The sequence below is a fragment of the Ictalurus furcatus genome, chromosome 22 (genome assembly GCF_023375685.1).
Source record: "Ictalurus furcatus strain D&B chromosome 22, Billie_1.0, whole genome shotgun sequence".
Taxonomy (NCBI): domain Eukaryota; kingdom Metazoa; phylum Chordata; class Actinopteri; order Siluriformes; family Ictaluridae; genus Ictalurus; species Ictalurus furcatus.
The window spans coordinates 6,827,893-6,839,612 of record NC_071276.1 but is presented as its reverse complement, the minus strand read 5'-3'; the positions used below and the strand labels follow the sequence as shown (position 1 = coordinate 6,839,612).

Below are 11,720 nucleotides of genomic sequence, written 5' to 3'. Positions count from 1 at the left end.
TTCCAAAATTTACTTTGTGCATGTTTCAGCAGTCTCGTATGACTGATGATCTGTGTTTCGGATCCATCCTCTGTGAAATTTGATCAATCTTTTAAAAGATTTGGCTGTAGCTTTTTCTTTGGCTTGTTTGTAGTAAAGGTTTTGATCACATTGTACTTTTCTTTAATGGGAAATCAAAGATTTCTTTCATGGGATAATGAGTGATTATTGTTTCTCACATCTCATGTTTTATTGGTTGTAGAATTAGAGGTATAATACAATACATTTACATTTATGTTCTTTGCTTTGTCCAAGACTCATAGGTTTGTACAATACTACACTTCCATGTCAATGTCTAGGCACCAACAAGGGTACATCTTTTGTAACTTTGGTATGTATCTTTTACTTGAAAATGTGAATATGGTGTGCCTTTAAAAAAATAACTGAAGGTACCAAATGCCACTTGATGTACATTTCACGCTTTAATCTAAAAGCTAATTAAAGGTACACCACGCGCACCTTCCTAGGTAAAAGATACAGTGGGGTCCAAAATTCTGTTTTTTTTTTAAAATTTTTTTTTAACAGTCAGACTTTCCTCATGCCTAATCTATTCTATTGAAGCATGTGTTGAGATGACACTCTGATGGATTTGATCTGAAATGGATCATCAGGTTTTACGCAAACTTGTAGAGTCCATACCAGCTCGAGTGCACACTGTCATTAAAGCAAAAAGGGTACACACCTCATACTAAGAAACTCTGAAATTCCTGTAAATATTTCAAAGATTCTACTTGTCACCCAAACTGTTGGTGATAATTTAAACGTATTAAATTGAACCAGAATGACAAACAGAAGCATTTTCACTAGTGGTCTCAGACTTTTGACACCAACAAGGAAAAGTATCCTTTGGTCCTGTTATTTCTGAGTGTACAACAGAGGGTTTCTCTTTGAGAAAAAGTTCAGAAGAAGAAGAAGAAGAAGAAGAAGAAGAAGAAGAAAAGTAGGCTAGATTGGGTAAGCAGAAAAAGTAGTTTTATGTGGTTGTGATATTTAACTCTTCATTCCTGCAGATGGCGCTAGTGTCCTTTTGAAAATCAAAATATATTTCCTATAGAAATTAAAATATTTAACAAAAATAATTAAGTCCAACGATAGGTAGATAGATATGTAGATAGATAGATACATTTTCTTATACATTCTCAGATAAAAAAGGGTACTAAACTGTACCTTTCACTGTTCCTGGGGTGGTACCCTTATCTTATCTTTTGTTTTTTCACCTTTAATAAAAGGTACCCCAGCATACAATTTAGTACCCTTTTTCTTAGTTGTTATTACACCTTGTTAAATGTGATGTGCACAAATCTGACATCAAAAAAGCCAGATTTTACAAGTTGTGGTTAAAATCTTATCATCTAAATGGAAAAATGCTGTCTCATTCAGGATGAATAAAATGATAAAGTTACAGTCTGTGATCAGTTACATGAAGCTAATTAACAAACTGTCAGGCATTAACTGTGTTTTTGTTCACAGTTTATGTCACCACTTTTTTAATGCGGTGAGCGTGAAATTCAGTGCAAATTGCCTGTGTAGCTAGTGTTACTCAGAAAGGACTTCATAATAAATCAAATGAACTTACGACACATGAAATAAATCATCATTTCTGATCCACTCATTTCATGCATTACGTCAGATATGTTTAATGTGTGCACGAAAATGAATCTATCTACATTGAACCATTACTAAAGGATTGTCGTCAAGCCCTGCTTCCTTCTCAGTACCTTTTTTTTGTTTGACTTGTTTACTGTACACTTTATAACACCATCAGAAGTTTCCCATCTTAACAGGAAGTGGTTGGCTCAGGCTCTTTTCTTTAGAGAACGCCCACTTCCTCTGACTTTGATAAACACATTTGTGGTTTGGTGCACTAACCCCATCAGATAAATTTCCCCAACTGCTGTTCGATCATGCGTCCTCAAATTACAAAATCATATTCTGTGTGGTTTCATGACACAAATGCATTTTTACAACCACCTAATTGTAAGAGATTGGTTAAACTAAACCAAAATGCGATGCTTCATTTTTTTTTCGTGTACAGTTTTTGAAGAGAAACAACACCACATGGATAGAAATATTAAATGCAAAATGATGCAATTACTTTGTTGTGCGTGCAAGCAAAAGGTCTGGGTGTCAGACAAACATACACATCACTTTCCTCCACATTTTCGTTCCCATCATTTGCATAATGCATGCTTTTGTTAGCATGTGATAACAAAATCTAACATCAGTTCATGAGCGTAAAACAGTTTGCATGATAAAAACAAGTGCTTGTTTGTGTGTTTTTCACATCAAATGAATCTATTTTGTGTGTTTGCTTCATAAAGATCGATTTGCGGGAGGATTAGCACAGCTTTGCTACAGATGACATGACACAGATCAGTCAACATGGATGTACGTTTTTAGTCATTTCACTCCCTGTTGAGCTCAAATGATTCATTCCATGACTGTTAGACCTGCTAGTGAGTGAGTGGATGCTATTCTGTGAAACCAAATCAAGACACTTGGCACTGCACATTCATTTCAGTGATGAGTAAGCAATGGCTTCTAAACGCTACTGAACAGCTGTCTTGTTTAGACACCTCAGTCATTATTTCTCCGATCAAAGTTGCATTGCTTAACCCGGACTGATTAACATGTCATCATGCAGTGACGTCTAAGAAACTGGCTTTATCTAAATTGATTCATACCTGGAGTCTTTTAGAAACCACTGACATTTTCATGTGGAGGTTTAAACACACCTAATCAGCTCTGCTTTGCTTACTGAGGAATTTTAAATAGATCATATTAAGTACAATAATAGTAAATTCAGTGTTTTATATTTTATATTAAAACACCAAAAAGGAATGGTATTCTGGATAATTACTTACTCTATATAAATGCTTGCACTGCCTTCAGACTCAATGCATTTCTTGTGTCCAGACACTAAATATTGTGTATACCACTAACAATGTACTTCAATGTACCAGAATGTCTGACTCATATAAATAAATATCCACTGAAATGTCACCCAAGTGCCCAAATGCTTGTCTCTTTTAGTACAGAAATCATACACTGGATAGTCTAAATAAGGAAAAGCAAACACACTGCTGGAATCAATGTGTCTCTTTGTGTTGAGTGAATTAAAAATGTATAGTCTTATGCAGAGCACTGGAGCCTCTGAACTCCTTGCATGCGGTATCCATGGCAACATTTGCCGAGGAAAAATTGGCGGACCTCTTTGCATCGCTGCCAGTCGCAGTGATTTCCTGGGTTTGACCTATGAGGATTATTTACTAATGCAGTCAACACATTGATTGGCTGTCAAGGGAACAGTGGCTGACCTCTATATTGAAGAGGTCTCAGTGTATCATTACAAAACCCTCCTAATCAATACACAGCTCAGCTATAAGCCCATATGAGGTCTACAGGGTGAGCGAGGTGAAGCGTGTAGGCTGGCATGAAAATAGACGATAGAAGAAAATTAATTACGCTGTCAGCATTCATTCTTTTCTCACGAAGCTCTATTACTCTTGTTAAGTGCCTTAAATTGCATTTGTATCCACATGACATTAATTCTGCAGGCGAGGCCTTCATCATGAATGGATGTTAACCGATATTAATGGCTAACTTTTGAACGAATATATTATGCGAAAAGCATCATAAGAATAATGTATATATTTGAAAGATTGTAAATCTACAGGGAATTGTATATGTGCTGTATGAGCCTATATTAACAGTGGTGTGCAAAAGTCCTTATCAAAGTTATTAAAGGAAAACTCATTAAAGGTTTATAGTGAGATATTTTAATATAATGTCCCTAGTCATTCTAGTGATAAATTGTGTATAATTGTGGCTGATGGTGGATTTTTTCTTATTCCCATGAGATGCTAGTGGCTGTTGGCCACGTTGACTTCAAAAAATTGACAAGTGACATTGCTAGTGCAGTGACAATGCTGTTTAATGCGAGAAAAGATCCAACAATGAAACATGAGGGATGATGAACAGATTTAGCTGTTACCTCAAAAGAACAAGTGCTTCTTTTCTTAGTCACTGTTTTCCAGCAATGTTCAATGTCATATTAATAAGAACAATGATTTCAGTGATTAAGCACACGTTTCAGGAGTGATATTTTGTCTTCTTGTTAATGACAGGTTTACACCTGGTTGTTCAGACAGCATGGTGGACTCAAATAATGTCATAGTGTCACAGGGCCTTAGTATTGAACTTAGAATTTTGGTTGGAGCCACTACAGATTCTTATTTATTTGTTGGTTTGTTTGTTTTTAACTGTTGAGTCAATCCAATGTTGCTTTGGCCATGTGCCATTTGGCCATGTGATCATTTCAAGCATCACTGACTTTCTATCAAGTCTCAATTTCTTAGCAGACTAAAGTTGGTTCTCTTACAGTGTTTCCTTGTATTGTATTCTTGCTATGCTTCTTTCAGTTTCAACAAGATGCCCTTTCTGCTGGTTGAAAAACATCATGCAACCCCCATACTTTACTCTAGGAATGTTGTTTCTTGAGGCAATAGGATTGCACCATACAAAGTGACTTGAATTTTGGCCAAAAAGCTTTATCTTGGTCTGATTTGACTACAACGAATTTTCCCACATTGTAGCTAGGTCACACTCTCAGACTTACTTTCAGACATACTCCAGATGTACTTTCACGTTATTCTTTTTGAGTAATGGCTTCTTCCTGGCACCCTCCCACACAGGCCAGTTTTTTGAAAATCTCTTACTTTGGACTGGTGTACCTTTACTCCTCTTTCAACCACTGAAATTACTGTAGCTCGTTCAAAGTGATTGTTCTCATGTCTGTGGTTTCCCCCAGGCTCGGACGCTGAGTTTTGTATGGTGGCCTTTCTAGACAGTGTCTGGGTGGGGAGACACTCTTTTCGCTTCCCAACTATTGATCCAAAAAAGCTGGAATATTATTTCGTACACATGGGTCATATAATATATTCTTTTCTCTCTCACTCACATTTTTGTCACATTTTAATGGTCCATGGGTAGACTCCAATTACTCTATGTTCAATAGACAGTTTGTCCTTGTTAGAGAATTTTTCATCTGTAGAAACACGGAGCATGGGGTTTGAGCACCTAAGCGTTTTATTCCAGTTTTTCATTTTGTATAAAAATGACATTTTGGCTTTGGAAATAATACTAACGAATATTAGTTCACAAAAATACTGATTTGTGGTTTAGAAAAGATTTAAAATTTCAAGGACATTTAATACTTTCACAAAGTTTTTGTATGCTTCCTAAGATTCCTTTAGGGCTCAGAACTGAGGAAACCATTAGGATCATAGGAACCCTTAGGTCTCATATTGTTCTAGTGAAAATATCACCATATCTATTTTTTAAGTATATGAAACTACAGTCCCCTACGAAACTATTTGAAAGGCAAGGCCAATTCATTTGCTTTTGCTGTAGACTGAAGACATTTGGGTTTGAAACCAAAAGATGAATATGAAAAGAGAGTTTCGAATTTCAGCTTTTATTTCCTGGTATTTATATGTAGATGTGTTAAATGACACAGAACATAACTTATATTGTATCAGACCACCCAATTTATAGGCAAGCAAAAGTATTGGTACACGTGACTGACAGGTGTTATTTGTTACCCAGGTGTGTCCTGTTAGATTGATTGCTTAAACAACAAATAGCTCTGAACATCTACTCTTGGTTTTAGCGTTCAGTTTCACTTGTGAGGATTGAATTTGTTGTTAAACAGGATAAGCCAACATGAAGATCAGAGAAAAGCAAGCCATTTTGAAGCTGAGAAAAGAGGGAAATCAATCAAACATTGGGCATAGCCAATACAACAATTTGGAATGTCCTGAAAAAGAAAGAAATCACTGGTGTACTAAGCAACAGGCACTGAGTGGGTCGGCCAAGGAAAACAGCAACAGCTGATGACAGAAACATTCTGAGATCTGTGAAGAAAAACCCCAAAACAAAAGTGAGTGACATCAGGTACCACAATCCACTGTTTGAAGAAGATTTTGAGAGCAGAAATATAGAGGCCACACCACAAGATGCAAAACACTCATCAGCAGTATGAATCATAAGGGCAGGTTGGAACTCACACAGAAATGAGCCAAAAAAGTTCTGGCCAAAGTGTAGAGAAAGAAAGGATCTGCTCATGATACAAAAAAAAAAATCCACATTTTTCAACCGGTTTGACTCACCAGCACGGGCCAAACTTCCCTCCACCTCCTCATGTCTCCATTCACACCTCCCCTTTCACCCCTTTGTTGCCCCCTCCTCCACAATCTTCCCTGCAGCACCACAAGATTGGGGCATGACAGCCACAGCCCGCTTCTTCTCACCAGCAGACAATGCAAAGACAGAGAATGACATTAATACACATCCTACACCCAGGAAGACAGCATTACCATCGCCATTACCCCCTCCCCATATCCCCACCCTCATCATATCGCCAACCACCCCAGTCATCTCAATCATGATTGTGAGACGACAGCTCACTAAGACCCGGATTAACAAGGCCAGAGGACCTGACAACATCAACCCAAGGGTGTTTAAAGTATGTGGAGAGCAGCTGAGAGGAGTGTTTCAGCATCTTTTAGACCTCTCCCTGAGGCAGAAGAAGGTGCCTAAGATCTGGAAGACATCCTGCATAGTCGCTGTGCCCAAGAAAGGATGTCCCAGTGCTCTCAGTGACTTCAGGCCTGTGACCTTAATGTCACATGTAATGAAGATCCTTGAGTAGCTGGTTCTGCAGCACCTCAGGCCCATGGTACGTAACTGCCTGGATCCACTGCACACATCTGAAAGTGGCCACAAAGCACTGTGAGGATCATGTTCTTTGATTTCTCTAGTGCTTTTAACACGGTTCAGCCACTCCAGATGGCTGATAAGCTCTATGTGATGCAGGTGGACCAGGACCTCGTGGCCTGGATTACAGACTACCTCACTGACAGGCCGCAGTATGTCAGGCTGCAAGGAGAACCCCAGGGAACTGTACTGTCTCCATTCTTTTTCACCCACTACACCTCTGACTTCTGCTTCAATTCGGGAACGTGCCACCTACAGAAGTTTTCAGATAACTCCTCCATTGTTGGCTGTATCACAGATGATAAGGAGGAGGAGTGCAGTGAACTTATCGAAAGCTTTATAAGATGGTGTGACGACAAAAACAACCTCCAACTCAACATCGGGAAAACCATGGAGCTGGTGATGGACTTCTGGCACAGCAAAAGAGTGGTGTGCTGGGAAGGTGGCATTGGGACTTGTGGGGCCAACAAACTGAGCAAACTGTTGAGGAAGGCCAGCTCTGTGGTAGGGATGGAATTGGATAGGGTGGAGGGAGTGACTGAGAAGAAGATGAGAGGGAAAGCTGAAAGCTATCATGAGCAATCCTTCTCATCCTCTCTACGCTGAGCTGAGGAGGCTCAGGAGCACATTCAGCCAAAGATTCATTCAGCCACATGTCTCAAAACGTCTGGGGGGGCTCTTTCGTGCCATCAGCCATCAGATTCCACAATGCAACAATACCCCCAACCTCCTACTCCACTGACTGAGTCTCACAGAAACACACACTCAACAGTTAATTCCACAGACATTGCACATGTATATAAATACCGAGGATATTGCACATGTACATATACAAATAGAACTCTAGCATATGTACATACATACTGTTTTATTGTTTCTATTATTTCTATTGTATAGGTATTTATGGAATTTTATTTTCCTCCTTTGATGTTACTCCTCCTACCTGTGCTGCTGTGTCAAATGAAATTTCCCCTACGTGGGATCAATAAAAGTACATCTTATCTTATCTTATCTTATGTGAAACATGGTGGAGGTAGTGCAAGCTTGGGCTTGCATGGCTGCTTCTGGAACGGGCTCACTAATCTTCATTGATGACGTAACTCATCATGGTAGCTGTAGAATGAATTCAGAAGTTTACAGGAACATTTTGTCTGCCAATTTACAGAGAAATGCATCCAAATTAATCAGGAGGAACTTTATCATGCAGCAAGACAATGATCCCAAACACACTGCCAACTCAACAAAGGACTTTATGGGGTGGTGGTGGTGGTGGTGGAAGGTTTTAGACTGGTTTTAGACAAGTCAATCACCTGACCTTAACCAAACTGAGAAGCATTTCACCTCCTGAAGAGGAGACTGAATGGAGAAACCTCCTGAAATAAACAACAGCTGAAAGAAGCTGCAGTAAAAGCCTGGAAAAGCACCACAGAAGAAGAAACCAACAATCTGGTGATGTCAGTGAGTTGCAGACTTGATGCAGGTGTTGCAAGCAAGGGATATGCAACCAAATATTAAATGTAATTTACTTTAATTGACCTCAAGACTTATCTGTTCCTATACCTTTGAAACGTCTGAAACAAAATGTTCGATGTTTTATGTTGTTTAACACATCTAGGTGTGAATAAAAGCTGAAATCATAAACTCTCGTCTCATATCTTTTGATCTCAAATCCAAATGTCTTTGGTGCACAGCTCAAACAAATTAATTGGACTTGCCGTTGCAATAGTTTTAGAGGGGACTGTACATGTACTTTTGCAAAAAAACTATTGTGTCTGGTTCTTTCATCAGATATCATCTTGTGTGTTTGGATCCCATTCTGGATTTTCTAGTTTATGGCTCTTTCTTCTACAGCAGTGTATGTGTGCACAGCCCTTTTGTGCATGTCTAAGGACAATTTTCTACTTGCAACGAATAAGGTGTGGCATTCAAAGGGGAATGCCGTTCTTCAATCAGCTCAGAAGGCCTTTGTTTATTCATCAGCCTGTCTGTTGTTGTTATGCTCATCTTTGGCACCTCTACCAATACTGCAATAATAGCCTGGTGCCCAGGATGGATGGAAATAACAAGGCAACGAGCCATAAAATGTTATGCACTATAGCCTCTTTATGAAAGGGCACAACGACAAAGCAAATGCTTGTAATAAGTGAGCAGTGAGACGGTCTTTGCCAGTGTTTATGTCTTGTTATTTCTTCCCACACAGCTCTCTTAACAAATCAAATAAAAGCGTTTATAGTGCTGGTGACACTTTAAGTTTAACGATAATAGCAACTAGATATTGAATAAGAGCCTAATATTACAGTGCCTACTAATTTGCTCTGTTATTATCCTGTAATTTAATTCAGCACTCATATTACTGTGGAAAACGTATTTAAATGTTGTTGTTTTTTAAAAAAAATAGTTCTATAAAATGTGTAGCTGATAATGTAGTCTACTAGCTAGCTACTATCTCAGACTAACCAAACTACACCATTTTATATATAATAATAATAATAATAATAATAAGAATAAGAATAAGAATTATTATTATTATTATTATTATTGAATAATTATTTCTTTATTTGATTAAACGAATACACAGCCAGACTGTGGGGTTCAACGCCGAACAACAACAACAAAAAAAATGTCCAGATGTTATTTTATTTGTGTTGTGAAACAGCTGATTATTGCTTTATTTATGACTGACAGGATTTCATTAGCATCAGGCTAACGCTGTGCTCCAGAGCGGACAGGAAGTGGCGCCACTGAGCAGCGCGCGCGAGGACTCGCGCTTCAAACAGAATCCCAGCGCGTGTTTCTGCAAGATCATTATCAGAAAACCTCTGCGGGACTCGACAAGCACACACACGCGCGCGCGCGCACGCACGCACGCACACGCACACGCACGCACACACACACACAGACACAGATGGAGTCCAGAAGAGCTAGACGCTGTACCTAAGTCCGATCGAATTCAAATCAAAACCGAGGAAATACCAAAACCTGGATATTTTTTTAAAATTGAATTATTATTTTATTTTTGCACGCCTGTTACTCAGGCCTGGCGCGATCCGATCCGAGCAGGACTTTGGATATTACGTGTTTTTTTTTTTTTTCTCCGCAGTGGAAAAGGATCCACTCGGTCCACCCCCGAGTGTGTGATTCGAGAGGGAAGAGAAGCGGTGCAGTAGGACGCTGGCGGTTTTCCCCTCTTGCAGTTGAACTCTCGAGCCATCTCAGTGTTAAAAAAAAAAAAAAAAAAAAAAAAAGGGCAGAAAAAAACCCCCGCAGCTCGCGCAGTTTTCTGCTTCAGTCTGTTATTTCACGCAGCAGACCCGCATCCGCGTTTCGACTTTCAATCCTCTCCATCGATCTGACCATCGCTCATTTTTCCCCCCTTTTCTCTTTCTTTCTTTTCTTTTTGAGCTCGTCGTTTGACGCCATTTTCCCCTCATAAACACCGTTTTTTTTTTTGGATCCGATTGCGAACTTGTCATCGGTGATCAGATTCATGTCACCGGATGGATTTGCATTTAAGGACGTGACCGAGCGTGTCGGAAATGGGTAAGTTCTATAAATTACATCTGCAAAAATCTGTGCCGGTGATTAATATCTTATTGACGTGCAAGAATCCACAGAGTCAGTGCAGATCAATCTGGCACAGAAGTTTGTTTATTTTAAAAAAACAAAACAAAAACAATAATAAAATCAGAGTAGTATTTGACTCCAGTCTCGTGGAGTGTTATTTGGGCTTGTGCACGAGCGTTGACTCGGACAGCGTGTTTAATATGTAACAGGGGATGAGGAAACATTGTAACACTTTTGGAGCAGAACCCAGATCCGAGCACAGGGTTTGCAGGATGGTGTGCACAGGGATCCAGTGTTGATATTCTGCACAGGATCTCTGCGTAATTTACTGTCATTGTGCGTAGGCGCGCAGATACGACCCTGTGTGTAGTTTCCACTCAGAAAGCCTCCTCGGTGTGGGTTAGATTTCCACATCGACCTCCTCAACTAGTTGTAGTGATGTTTCGTTTTGCGTCGAGGATGTGAAAAGAAGTTCAGCCAGTGATATTTTGGTAGTCTGTTGGCCATCTGAACGATTAATGGAAGAAGTCAGTCACTGTGAAGAGGAATAACATGCTGTCTAAAAAGCTTCCTTCCGTATTTAGTGTGTGTTTTTATTTCACTACGTCAGTGTTTTCTTTAAAGCCCGCCCATTTTGAATACTAAAGGTTTAGGAGAGGGAGGAGCCACAGCCAGGTGTACTAGCTACTAAAGATATGAAAGATACCCAACCTGACATCTGGACACATGCCGGATTGGACGCTGTACACATGTGCAATTTCATTCATTGAGTCATCATCTTCAGTCACCGCTTTATCAGGTCAGGTCGTGGTGGATCCAGGGAACACACCCTGAACATCGGGATGTCAGTGGCAGGGCACCATGCATACACGATCACACACTCATTCACACCAAGGGGAAAGTTCGCATATCTATTCCACCTACACTCTTAACAGTTCTTTGTTTATGTTTAGGTTTATTCGTTCAGCAGGCGCGTTTATCCAAAGCGACCGAGGACATACAAGCAAAGCGAGATATCAAGCGGAGAGCAATATGTGTAGTGCTATGCGTGTATACCAGATTTTTGATTGGGTTCTAGAGAAGCGAAGTGCGCCGAGTCGAGGTGTACGTGCAGAATGTTGTTCTTTATCTGTATGGGGAGGCGGGCAAGTTAGGGGTTAGTTAAGTGGTTGGTTAACCATCTTCAATGGTTCTTTACAGCACCATAGGTTCTGCGAAGAGCCTTTTTCTTGTCAAGAACCATTTTTCATTGTATAGGGTTCTTGAGTAGAGCGCTATGGTTCTTTGGTTCTTTATGCTTCATTGTAGGTTCTTCAGAGCTGTGTATTGGTTCTTCAAGG

At 39.7% G+C, this 11,720-nt stretch overlaps 1 protein-coding gene across 1 annotated transcript in view; it reads left to right on the top strand.

Annotated features, from left to right (window-relative positions):
* Nucleotides 1-9,545: 9,545 nt before the first annotated feature.
* The window catches only part of setbp1 (SET binding protein 1), a 55,664-nt gene continuing 53,489 nt past the window's right edge, over nt 9,546-11,720 (top strand). The window contains exon 1 of the mRNA XM_053653907.1: nt 9,546-10,356. The gene's annotated coding sequence lies outside the window, so the exon portion shown is untranslated. The remainder of the gene's footprint in view (nt 10,357-11,720) is intronic.